Source organism: Zalophus californianus, chromosome 14, assembly GCF_009762305.2.
Source record: "Zalophus californianus isolate mZalCal1 chromosome 14, mZalCal1.pri.v2, whole genome shotgun sequence".
NCBI lineage: Eukaryota > Metazoa > Chordata > Mammalia > Carnivora > Otariidae > Zalophus > Zalophus californianus.
In genome coordinates, this window is record NC_045608.1 from 75,880,531 (window position 1) to 75,893,221 (window position 12,691).

At 41.5% G+C, this 12,691-nt stretch overlaps 1 pseudogene; it reads right to left on the reverse strand.

Moving 5' to 3' along the window:
- Window positions 1–11,730: 11,730 nt before the first annotated feature.
- On the reverse strand, window positions 11,731–12,471 carry LOC113912608 (annotated as a pseudogene).
- Between the last annotated feature and the right edge of the window lie 220 nt (window positions 12,472–12,691).

A 12,691-nucleotide genomic window follows, 5' to 3' on the forward strand; every position in this document is an offset into this window, starting at 1 on the left:
TTAACATGAAATTGGAGAGAGAAATTGGTGTCATGGTCTACATTCTTCTACTACAAATTAGCAGGTACCCTTCGCTCAAAATATCCAAGGCTTTTGTTGTGGAGCCAAAATTGATCAAAGGTTACTGCAATCTAAAAACAAAAGAAAGAAAAGGAGAGAGAATTCTCCAGTTGCCTGGTTGCTAAGCAACCATCGTCTGTTCTGGTAACTGGGTCCGGGGGTCTTTGCTTTCATTTGCTGCTGACTTTCACTCCATATATAATATATACCAGCATGTTTATTCTCCTGTAAATGCCCAGCAAATAAAAAGCGATAAAGCCCTTTCACTGAAATTATTCATGTGCTAAAAGCTTTTATCCACATCACTGGTGTGATTGACAATATCATACCAGCAAGCTTCCCGAATTAGTTCTTGTTCTGCTATTGTACTCCTGGGCTTTCTTTCTTTAATAAAAGAAAAAGAGCTACAGTTTATTTAAGCTTTCTATAGTCTGGCATTACAGCTCCTCAGTACCAGTGATTAAGATGTCCTGTCTGTTCCATGCACGTTTTTTCCTTCGAGTTGCTGTCAACTTTCTAGAGAAACTACCTTTCACATGATTTTTCCCCCTTAAAAACTTTGGGTTGCCTTTCAAGCTAATCTGCAGGAGAGAATTTGAATGAGTTATGAGTCCATTCTGAGAGCCTTTATGGAAACCCAAATGGTGTATGACCCCCTTCAGACTGTTTCTCAAAGCATGTACCAAGGACCACTTACATCAAAATCCCAAAATGCAGGTGCTCGGCCTGGGGATCTGCATCTTATTCAACACCATGTGCCTCTCCTTACCACGTAACTTTGATACACCCTAAGGTTTGAACACGACTGCCTGAAAGGACTTGAATGTTTTCATTTGTACAAACTCATCAATCCTGGGCAAACCTGCATTTTGAATTCAGAGATGAGGAGTCTCTATTTGGGCAAAGGTTTCAGGGTCCCTTAGAAACAACCAATTCCTGTGGTTAATGGCTGTGGGCACTGGCAAGCAGACCTCCCTCCCTCACCAAGAAAGCAGCCCAAGAGGCAGAGGCCTTAATGTGGAAGATGACCACACATGCGGGGCTAACCATGGTCCACAGGCACAGGGGCATAGCGCGCTGGTCAGTACCATCTCCCCTTTTCCTCTACCTAAACATTTTACCTTGGCCCTGAAGATTAGTACCCAAAGATGCATGTAGCAGGTGCAAATTTCATAAGTCACAAACTCAAGGGTTTATCCTTTAACAGGGTTTCATTTATTTATCAATATCTCATTTCTACATGATGACCAGAAACTCAACCTTATGAATTTCAGAAGAACATCAAATTCAGTGATGACTCAACCATTTCGGGTCTGTTTAAATCTCAATCACATTCGGGATGTTCTGCCCTCCTTGTGCCTTCCTGCATCTGACCCTAAGCTCCAGGGGGAGGAAAGAACTGAGCTTGTGCAATGTCACTATGGCCCAGCGTGGATGGAAGGAACTTCTTCTCCACACTGATCTAGCTCCATCCTCTGCATCTATGTAGGTAGGCCATGGGTGGTCTGCTTATCTTCCCAGGCTCCTGCAGTTCCTTCACTTCTTCCTCACTTGTTGGCCAGCCAGCTCTTGGCCTACCATGAAAACCAGAGAGATTGCTCTAGCCTTATACTGCCTACACACACCTCATCCACCGTTGGTCTGCTCCACTGCTGCCCCTCCCTGACAGTTTGGAGGATTTGACTGTGAGTCTTGCTGAGCCCCTGGGCCTCATCCTGGAAGCAAGTCATGCAAGCCCTCTCCACCTTCAGGTTTCCAAATTTAAAAGGGGATTCCAAGAAGAAGGAAGGGTTATTTCCCTTCCCTGACCCTAACACTCTGTCTTCATTCTCATTAATTTCTTCTCCCCTCCAACCTAAAATCCCCTGTAAGATCTAAGGCTGAAGGCAACATTCTTAGCTCAGAAAACCTATAGGCATTAGGGTCCTTCTTCAAGGACTGACTGAAAAGTGTCATTTTAAAACCAGCTCTATCACCCCCAATCACTCTAAGAAGGGCATTACATTATAAGAGGCCATTGGCATTTGGGCAAGGCCATCCTTTCTAAGCTACTCATTGGAGAAAGAAAATGGAGTGATTCCCCTCCCTGATCCAAGGGAGGCAACTGGCATGAAATGTCTTTATAAAAATTGGGGTGTCTGTAAGGAGAAGAGAATGTCTCTACATAATTCAGGATTGAAAAACAATTTCTGCAAAACCTCATGAAAATAAGGTCCCCTTGCCTCCCCAGACAATCTGTGTGGTCTTCCCTCTCCTCTGCTTCCCAGACAGTCCATGAACCTATGAACCTGTGAACCTGTGAACATGATTTGGCCTCCCTCAGGACTCCATGAGACCAAAATGGAAATGATATTCTTCATAGCCAACATTTACACTTCACAGTTTTTAAAGGCTTCCAGATATAGTTGCTCACTTAATTTTCACCAGAAATGTAACTAACTTCCTCTAAATTAGACAGCCAGTTAGAGGTAGAACCAACTAGAACCCAGTTGTCCTAACTCCTGGATCAAATGTTCCTCCACTAGAATGTGGAGCTGGGGGGACCTGCAGCCAGTGCACAGGCTTGTCAACAGCTGGATGGGGCTGAACCATCATTTTCCCATCACTATGGAAAATGATATTTCCACAGGCGGGGTCAACGTGTCCTATGTAAACACAACTTACATTTAAGGGGTGTCTCCTAAGCCTATCACATCCATTACCTCTAACCTTTTTCAACACTGAGAAGTAGATATCTTGATCTGTCCTTCATAAATGAAGAAACTGAGGCTCAGAGAGGTTAAGCAATACACTGGAGTGCTCCCAGTCAGGAAGTGGTAGGACCTCTCCTGGGTCCAGGATTGTTCTACCTCAAAGTCAACATCCCTTCCCCAACACTGGGAGTGCTGTGATTATAGGGGGATATTCTTGTCAGGTGGTCTGAAACTTCTCCCTGGAGGCTACTCCTTTGGGTTATATGGTCACCTGTGGAAGGCCAATGTTCAAATAAAAACCAGTTTACCTAAAGGTAACATAACACAAGCAATTAGGGATGAGGGAGGCCCTGAGGAGATGAGATGTTGGACAGAGACATTGTGATGGAGGACAGAAGGCTGATAGGAGGTATGGAGCTTCCACACAATGGGACAAGGATCCCAGGGTTAGTAAGAGGGTGTCTGATATCAGTACATAGTTGAGGATAGCCTGAGAAGGAACAGATGCGAGAAACTTTCACCCATTCAGGTTTGCCCTCGACCAGCCTTCTATCCCAGCATCAATCTTTGGAAAAATTTTATGGCTGCAACATTGCTTCTTCTACTTCTAACAGGCTCTAAGAGCCACTAGCTCAAGAGTAAAAACAATCCTCTTCCTGAGTGGGTCATCATAACCAGCATCCCTGCAGAAAGGGATGCTTTGCAAGCACTGAGTGGTTTAAATAGTCATTGCATTCATACGTAGCCCTTTTCCATCATCATCTTTTATATGGCATTAATTATTTTTCCTTTTCTTTCATTGAAAACGCTTTCAACCAGAGAGAATCCTAATTAATTTGAGGCAAGAATAATTTTTCTTACATCTTGCTGCTTCCAGTGTGTGATTAAAAGGAGCAATTTCAAAGTGGGCATCTTCAAATCTCTCATGTAATATTGAGTGGCTCTGCTAAATAGCTTTTAGATGTGCTGTTCATGTGTTATTCTGATGAGAGCTGGTGATGGTGTTCATTTCTGACAGAATACTACAGATTGCCTGGTTCTCTTTATAACTAAGAGATATCTTTGCACAAAGGGAAGGATTCCAGCATCTTGTTTAGTCAGATTTCACTATTTTTGCCATGATATTGCTCATGGCCTCTTCTCTTCTGCGTACTCCCTCACAGATTGCCTTGGGATGTACTGTTTCACTTACATGCATTTTATCTTTCCAAATGAACTGTAGTCTTCAGTGTGGGGCCAAGCTTTCCCCTACCATCACAGGGTGCATTATCTTGAAAGTACCAACTCAATTCTGCTAGCTTGAAGAGAAAAGAGAGATAATTTAATTTTATAAAAAAATCACACATGTTTCATGGTCTTCATGGTGGATGGCACTAGAAATGGAAAGCCATTCCGACCCCAAGGGTATATGCAGGATCTGGCTATGATTCAAATCTGGGTATCATTATGTTAGAGAGTTATGCAAACCAAGGGTGTGAATGAAATTGCTTAGGAAGGGACATAATGTGAGACAGGAAGGAGAAGAGGGGACAGTTCTCAAACAATACCATTTAGTGGCTAGACAGAGAAGAATGAGCCCACAAAGGGACAAGGAGAATGGCTGAAACAAAGAGAAAGAATACAACATAAAATAATCCATTGCACTGGGGAAAGCATGATCCAATGCAGGTCAACTCTTCAATGCTGCTGAAGACTTAAGAGAAAGAAAGATGTCTGTTAGCTACACAGAGACCTTGGTAAAAAAACATTTCTGTGGAGCCATAGGATGGAAGCCAGGAGTGGGTAAGGCATGAGGGCCAGGTGAAGACCTGGAGAAAGCAAATGTAAGTGAGGCTTTCAAGAAATTCATCTACAATGGGGAGGAAAGAACAAGGGTGATCAATGATGGAGGATACAGAATCTGGGGAGGTTTGTCTCCCATTTTTGGAATGATTCCATCACAGAAATGGAAAAGCTTAAGGTATATGGTTATAGAGAGCAACCTCTTTATTCTTTTTAAGGACTTTATTTATTTATTTGAGAGAGAGAAAGAACGAACGACCAGGAGGAAGAGGTAGAGAGAATCTGAAGCAAACTCCACACTGAGCGCAGAGCTTGACGCAGAACGATATCATGACCTGAGCTGAAACCAAGAATTGGACACTTAACCAAATGAGCCACCCAGTCACCCTAGAGAGCATCCTCTTTAAGGATGTGTGCTCCTCTCCCACCCCCACCTGCACATATATACGCAAGCTATGTAGCACATCAATGTTTAGCCTTTCTAGCAGGAAAGTTCTCCAGATAAAAAATTAAAATCCAAAGCCACTCCACTGACATCAACATACAAGCCAGCTATCATGGTTGACCAGCTAATCACAGAATGATGTTTGAAACCCCTCTCCTAGGAAGCAAATGGAATGAGAGTCCCAATCTCGTGATGTAAGGATTCCCAGTGTTTACCTGGTCTTTGCCCTATAAAATCTCAGAGGGCTAAATTCCACCAGGCTTCTAAACCATATGCTTTTTTCTCTTACAAAAGGAGGACTTCTGTGTATTTTTAAGCAGTAGTTTGCACCACCTATTTTAGGTCAGACAGGCCTGGGGGAATTGCGACTTGCCATCAACTATGGCAGAAATGGGCCCAGACCCCACCTCCCCCCGAGGTAGGCCAGGTCTTCCCACCAAACATATAGGCTGCTTCAATCTCCTCCTCATTGGCAGCTCTGCCTTCATCCTTGACTCATAGAAGAGAGAGTTTTAGCTTGAAAAGCTTGATTGGGTTTCTTTTCCACACCACTGCCACATCCATCAGTTACAGTTGAAAACGGAGATCCAGAAAGAGCAAGTGACTTAGCCAAGTGCAACCAGCTAGATCTAAATCCAAGTCCTCCCGTCCTCAGGCCAGCATGCTACTGTCTGCACCATGCGTCTACATGTGCAACCCACCGGCCTGGGTGCATCCTAGCAGTTTGGCAGAAGGAGACCTCCTTTTCTTAAAAATCTGACCATCTCCCTTCAGGCCCTTCCCCCAACCAAGGACTTGACATTGCCCAATTTATTCCCTCTGGGAAGAGCCCTACGTTTCCTGAGCTATAAATATTAAATCCTGCGAGGTTTCCTCTAAGAGCTGAGGTACAGCTAATGAAGTCTAATATCTGTGCTGAGTGTGACCTGAAAGAAAAGAGTTTTAACTTTCAGGCCCATCAAAGGGAGGAGCATTTTCTTTCCCCAACCTTAATGAGCCAACAAGGCCTTCCAAGAAAGAAATCTTCACAAGTGGAAACTGTTGAGGCAAGAGTGGTTATTTCTGATCACCATGGAAACCCCCTAAATCACCACAACTCTTGCTGCTATGGTGAGGAGTGCTGCCTCACCTTCCTACCCCATTTTCTCCCAAGATGAGATGGTCCTTGAGTCTGCCAGCTTATATCGGCCACCCAGCACACAGAGTCCATGCCCTTTGCATTGGCCCCAACTTGGTCCCTTCATCACCTTCCATACTGTCCCTGAGACCCATTTTTCACCAATCTAGAAGATTTTAGTGACTTAATTTCTCCTCTAAACCCAACTTCTCAATGGCCTACAGCCCTCTAACTCCAGTGACCTCTATCTCAAAGTCTTGAATCTCCTTTTTGGTGGTTAAACAAAGTAATGTTGCTTGTGCCCTTTAGACCACTTGCCTCCTATGCTTTGCTGCCCCTTCTCCCTTAAATCTTTGCCACCTGATTTTCACCATCACATTAAATGAAACTCAAGTGTTCTGTCTAATCACGCTGCTCTCATTTTCTCTACAGCATTTGACACATGTAACCCCTGGCCCCCCTCCCCCCCACACAAACAAACACTTCCTTGAAATTCTCTCTTCCTGGTTTCTATGGCTTTCTCTACTATCTTTCTACCACCTCTGTCTTCTGCTGTCTGATGAGTTTCAGACCTTTCCTCAACCTCAACACATCTAAAGCCAACTTAGTGGTCTTCCTTTTAAACCTACTTCCCTGTATCTTTTTTTTTTTTAAAGATTTTGTTTATTTATTTGACAGAGAGAGACACAGCAAGAGAGAGAACACAAGCAGGGGGAGAGGGAGAGGGAGAAGCAGGCTTCCCACTGAGCAGGGAGCCCCATGCTGGCCTCGATCCCAGGACCCTGGGACCATGACCTGAACCGAAGGCAGATGCTTAACGACTGAGTCACCCAGGCGCCCCTACTTCCCTGTGTCTTGAATGCCATTACCATCTCCCTGCCTGGCATATAGACTCCTCATATTCTCAGCCCACACATTCAATTAGTCCCCAAATTCTATTGATTCTTCCTTAAAAATGTCTCCTAGACTTATATCATTCTCTTCATTGCCACTCTGTTCTCTCCTTTCTAACCTATCTTGCTCATCATTGATGGATTAGTCCATCTTGCCCACCACTGATGGATCCTTAAAACACTCACCATGCCTTACCAACAGTGAATCCCACTTTCCATATGAAAGTTCTTGCTCTAAAATCCCTAAACATGGGGTGCCTGGGTGGTGCAGTCATTAAGGGTCCAACGCTTGGTTTTGGCTCAGGGTTGTGAGACCAAGTCCCGCATCTGGCTCTGCGCTTAGCATGAAGTCTGCTTAGGACTCTTTTCCCTCTGCCCTCCCCACTGGCACTCTCTCTCTCTCTCTCCAAAATAAATAAATAAAGTGTTTTTAATAAATAAATAAATAAAATTCCTAAACATGCCTGCCTTATCCTGCTTGATCACCTTGAGTTCCCATTACTCCATAGCATGAATTCTCTGCTGCAGTCAAACTCAATTTGTTATATTTCTACCTTCATGCAAATGAACAAGATCCCCTTGTTTCCACTGCCAACAGGTTGATGTGCTACTCTCCCTCCTGGAAACACCCTCCACTCCACTACCCATTGCCCCGTCTTATTCATCCTGCAGGGTCCTATTCAAGCTCTCCCCCATGTAACTGGTGATACCTGGTCACCTGGACCTCTAATTCTTCTTGCTCTCACTTACTTCTAATACTGCTACCTAGTACTAATTATTTGATAGTGGGTGTAACTATTTAACTCAACATAGGTTAAAGATTTATTCTGACCAAGTCACTAAAATTGAGAATGCAAAATGTTGAGAGGGACTACAAAGATTGTTTACAATGTTCTGTACCACTGGCAGCTTGGGAGTAGAGAAAAAGGTTTTAGGCTTCCCATAATCTCCTTCAGGCACCTCTTTCATTTTCTCTCTCTTTTTTTCTCATAAACAATAAAAATTTATTTCTCACAGTACTGGAGTTGGGAAGTCCAAAATCAAGGTGCTGGCACATTTGGTGTCTAGTGAGGCCCTGCATCCTGGTTCACAGATAGCTGTCTTCTCCCTGTGTCCTCACACAAGAGAAGGGACAAGAGAACTCTCCGGGACCTCCCTTATAAGGACACTAATATCATTCATGAGGGCTCCACCCTTAAGACCTAATCACCTCCCAAAGGCCCCCGCCTCCAATAGCATCACATTAAGGATGTCTCAACATATGAATTTTACCCCTTCCGTTCTTTAACGTGGATTTAATGTTTTCTCAATTTTAGGTAACAGCCGTGGAGCCTGTCTAGGTTCAGCTTTCCATTCCACCTAGCTAGAAATTCTGAAACCTCCCTTGTCTATTATAGAACAAAAAGGAAAAATTACTATCATGTGGAATTCATTCACTGACCACAATGTGATTATACTTAGATATCAACAACTAAATCAAAAACTAATGATGTACTGTATGGTGACTAATATAACATAAATAAATAAATAAATTCAATTAGCCAAAAAAAAAACTACAAAAAATATCTATAACTTGGTTAAAATATGATAAAATGGAGACCAAGCTTGAAAATCCTCCAAGCAGAAACCATGTAAGCCACGTAAACAGAACTAAATCCAGCTTGTTTCACTAACATAAGCACAACTTAACTTGCATTATTTCTTATAAAATAAGATCATCATCATAAATACTTAAGTCATCTTCCCAAAAAATGGCGTAAGAAAGTCACTTTTAAACAATCCCCTGCAATCTGGAAACCCCCCTTTTTAATAACCAACCATTATAAAGGTTAAACAACTTCCTCATTTCCACTTTATAAGCCACCCTGTCACATCATGCCCCTGAGTTTCGTATAGGTTTTGAATTTGAAAGCTCCCAGTTTGTGAACTGTTCTTATACCCATAATAAACTCTTACTAAATACTATTTTATTGGTCTGGTGGCTTAAATGTGCTATTTCTGGATTTTCTACAGTTTCTGGCATCAGAAGTGAGACCCAAAAAGAGTCAGTGACTCCACGGCTGGTGAATAACCAGGTGCCAGGATCCTCAGAGCCCATCGTGCTCACTGCATTCTCCATGATGATGGAGGTCTAGGTACGTCTCTCAGATCTGAGCTCTGCTCCCTTTGCACTGGAGGCTCCCTTCTTGCACAAACCTGCATTTTGTTTGTTGAAGCTTCTTGGTAATTTATCCTATTCTGTTCAAAAGGGTGCAGTGCGGGGGGGGGGGGGGGGGGGGGGAGTTGGGCATGTGTTTTCCAAAACAGCTGTTGGAAAACAGGACCCCTCATAGTTAAGACATCTTAGGGAATTTAATGGCAAAGATGGGTACCATCTGGTCTAAAAGTCTCCACCTCCCTCCAAAACTCCTGCTTCCTATGTGCATACCCATACTATAGACCAGGATCGTGTGCCTTTTTAGAAAATGGGTGAAGTCTTGGATAATTTGGAATTATAATGACCACTTTGGGGAACCTTTAACTTATAAGATATGATAGTCCATTTTAAGGGGCACCGCTGAGAAAAGAGGATCCCAAACCTCTGGGAGACGCTGGAATGCATTCTTTGATTGGTGGGCAATCAAAGACAAATGACTCCAGAAATACCTTCTCTAAAAGAATCCTTAGAGCATGCAAATAATAAATCTTTGGTATAAAACCTTTGGCCACCTGAGCAGGTAATCTTAATTTAGTCCATCTACCGGAAACACAATTTGTATCAAGCTATTCTGTTGAGCTTTGTATTACTGTATGAGAAATGGCAAAAACAATTTTAATGAAAACTATAAGAGCTGTGTGTGTCTGTTTATACCTTTTCGTATTTCTATGTATGTGTTTGTGTTAGATGTATATGATAGTTTTTAAAAAGTTCTATATAACTGGCTTTAAATTAGTAAGCATTATATAAATTAAGTATTCCTAAAATTCTCAGAAATATAGAAACTAACTCAAATGTTTTTCAACTTTACATGATCTCAAATAATATTCGATAAATAAAAGATAGCTCGTTTGTTGGTTTAATAAAAACAGACATTAAATGTAATGCAAACATACAACTTTTTCTACCTGGGTTTCTTAGTAAAATGAGCTCATACTATCTCTATGTTACAAGATTTTTCAACAAGAAAAATAACTTAAGATGATGTTTAGCTGTTTAATCTCTAATCCAGACATAATTGTTAAAAACAAGTAATTTAAATAGATGTAAGTAAGATAAAAGTTTGCACTAAGTTAAACTAAATAATGGATATTCTTTGAATATCTAGATAATTTCCAATTAAGATAATGTACTGAAATATTAATTGCTAAACAGACGTTATCTACTTCTGGCTTCTTTTTTGTTAAGTATTTTCCTGATTAATACTTTGTTAAGTATTTCCTCACTATCTCACACAATTTTTTTTGAAATAAAAAGGCTACTTGAGGAGTTCCATATATAAGTTTCCTACAATTCATTTTGTGAAAGTACTTACTTACCACCCTTGAGATGCTCAAGGAAATTATGTAATAACCTCTGGAATAAAACAATCTCCATTTCAAAGGTTCCATTTTGATAGCATACAAAAAGTATGGCATGCACTTAAATAGTATGAGATCATCAAAAATGCCATACACTACCAGCAATATGTTGAGGTTTTCCTGGGGAAAACTTTTTTAAAGATTTTCTCTTTACATAAAGAAATAGTTACATTATGCTGAAACTCAATGTTTGCATATAATATAGCCCCCCCCCCCAAAAAAAAGCCTAACTGAAACCAGACGAGAACCATCCTAGGGAGTTATGTCCTTATCTTGGTTGGTACTTTTTATAGTATCAGAACCAACAGATTAGGAATATGACAAGAGTATATTCTCCTTTAGGCAGGGCTCCAACACTGTCACACTGCCTCCATGCTCAAACCTTCACTTTCCACACCAGGGTATCTAAATAACTATCTTCTGACCCAGCAAACCCACCAACCGAGACTCAGTCATTTCCATTCAGTATGAGGGCTGTTATCTACCAATACCTTCACCCCATTTGAGTAGACATATAAGTTTAGAGTGGAATATGTCTTTTAAATATAATTATAGAGTCTCTTAGTATCAACAGTTCTCTCTCTCTCTATATATATATATACACACACATATATATACATGTATATATGTGTATGTGTATATATGTAATGTTCTTGCCAAGAACATTTTCCCAACTATTTTAGCTTTACATAACACCAAATATTCAGTCAAAATAATTTCTAACAACACCCAATCTGCTTTCCTTTTTTTTTAATAAAAAAGTACTTGAGGCTACTAAATATTAATTGCTAAACATAAGTTTATCTACTTTTGGCTAAGATCTTAATTTTTACAGAGACAAAAAGTATTTGGCTGTATTAATAACTATATTTTTGCCACATTAAAAAATTATACTATGAAAACATATGTCTCTAAAATATAAATTTTATAATTATATATTAATAAATTTGCTAATCTATTATAGGATGCTGATATATGATAGACAATTCTCAATTGCCTGCTTCCTAGCTTTCCTTGGAAAGTCAAAGTCACTACTAGTTAAAGTTTATAATCATATGTAAAAATAAAACTACTAGAACCAATAAGAGCAACGGGAAATAATTTCACACACAAAGTATGAGAAGAAAATCGCATTTTTTTTCTTTTAAACTGCTTTATTAACGTCACAATATATGATGAACATCTTGCCAGGCAATAGGGTAAAACTCCCCTGCTGACAGAATCTTACATTTTGGGTCAAAATACAACATTCAATTAGAAGCTGGTCATAGGAGACCCACAAGAGACATGTAACACCAAAAGGTTTACAACAAATGTACGTTGAGAACATTAAGTTTAGGAAGCAGGTGTGTCTTCCTTCCTATTAGCTTCAGGGAAAACATCAAGATTCAAGGCATAAGGCAAAACTCATCATGATGGTCATGGTGAGGAGGGTCAGTACCAACTGCCCGCAGACTATGACTGAAGTGCTTTTCCGTCAGCTTTTCCGTCAGCTGTCATCTCGTCCCCAATCCTTCCCATATTCTCCTCTCTCATCCTTGCCTGGGGTTCTCCGAGCCTTTGAATCAGGTCCCACCTGTACTGCAGGATGGGCTGCCTAACACGGAACCGCCTACGATTCCCTCTCGCCACATAATATTCCCCAGCTTCCAAAGGGAGGGCCAAAGCCTCTCCTTTATTAGCAACTTGCTCCTTTTCATCCTTTTTTTCATTTTCTGTTCGGCATTCTCCACGTTGAGATTTTTTACTGCTTGCTCCTCTTTGGACGCCATTGCTCCCGGGCGCGTCCTCGCCGTCTCCTCCTCCCGATTCTCGCCGAAGAGGGCGCCGCCGCAACACTTAGACCTGCGCACCCGCTTCCCCTCCGCCTCCAACCCTTTAGGGCCGCCTCTGGCCCCACAAGCCCTCAGGGCCACCGGGAGCAGGCACCGAGAAGCAAGTGAGTGAAGGCCGGCTCTGAGCGAAAATCGCATTTTTTATATGGAGATTATGCAAGGATTACAGGATGTGTTTTTATTTTTTTATTTTTTTTAAGATTTTATTTATTTATTGAGAGAGGGAGTATGAACGCATGGGGGGGGTTGCACAGGGAGAGAGAGAGAATCTCAAGCAGACTCTGCTGAACACAAAACCCAATAAGGGC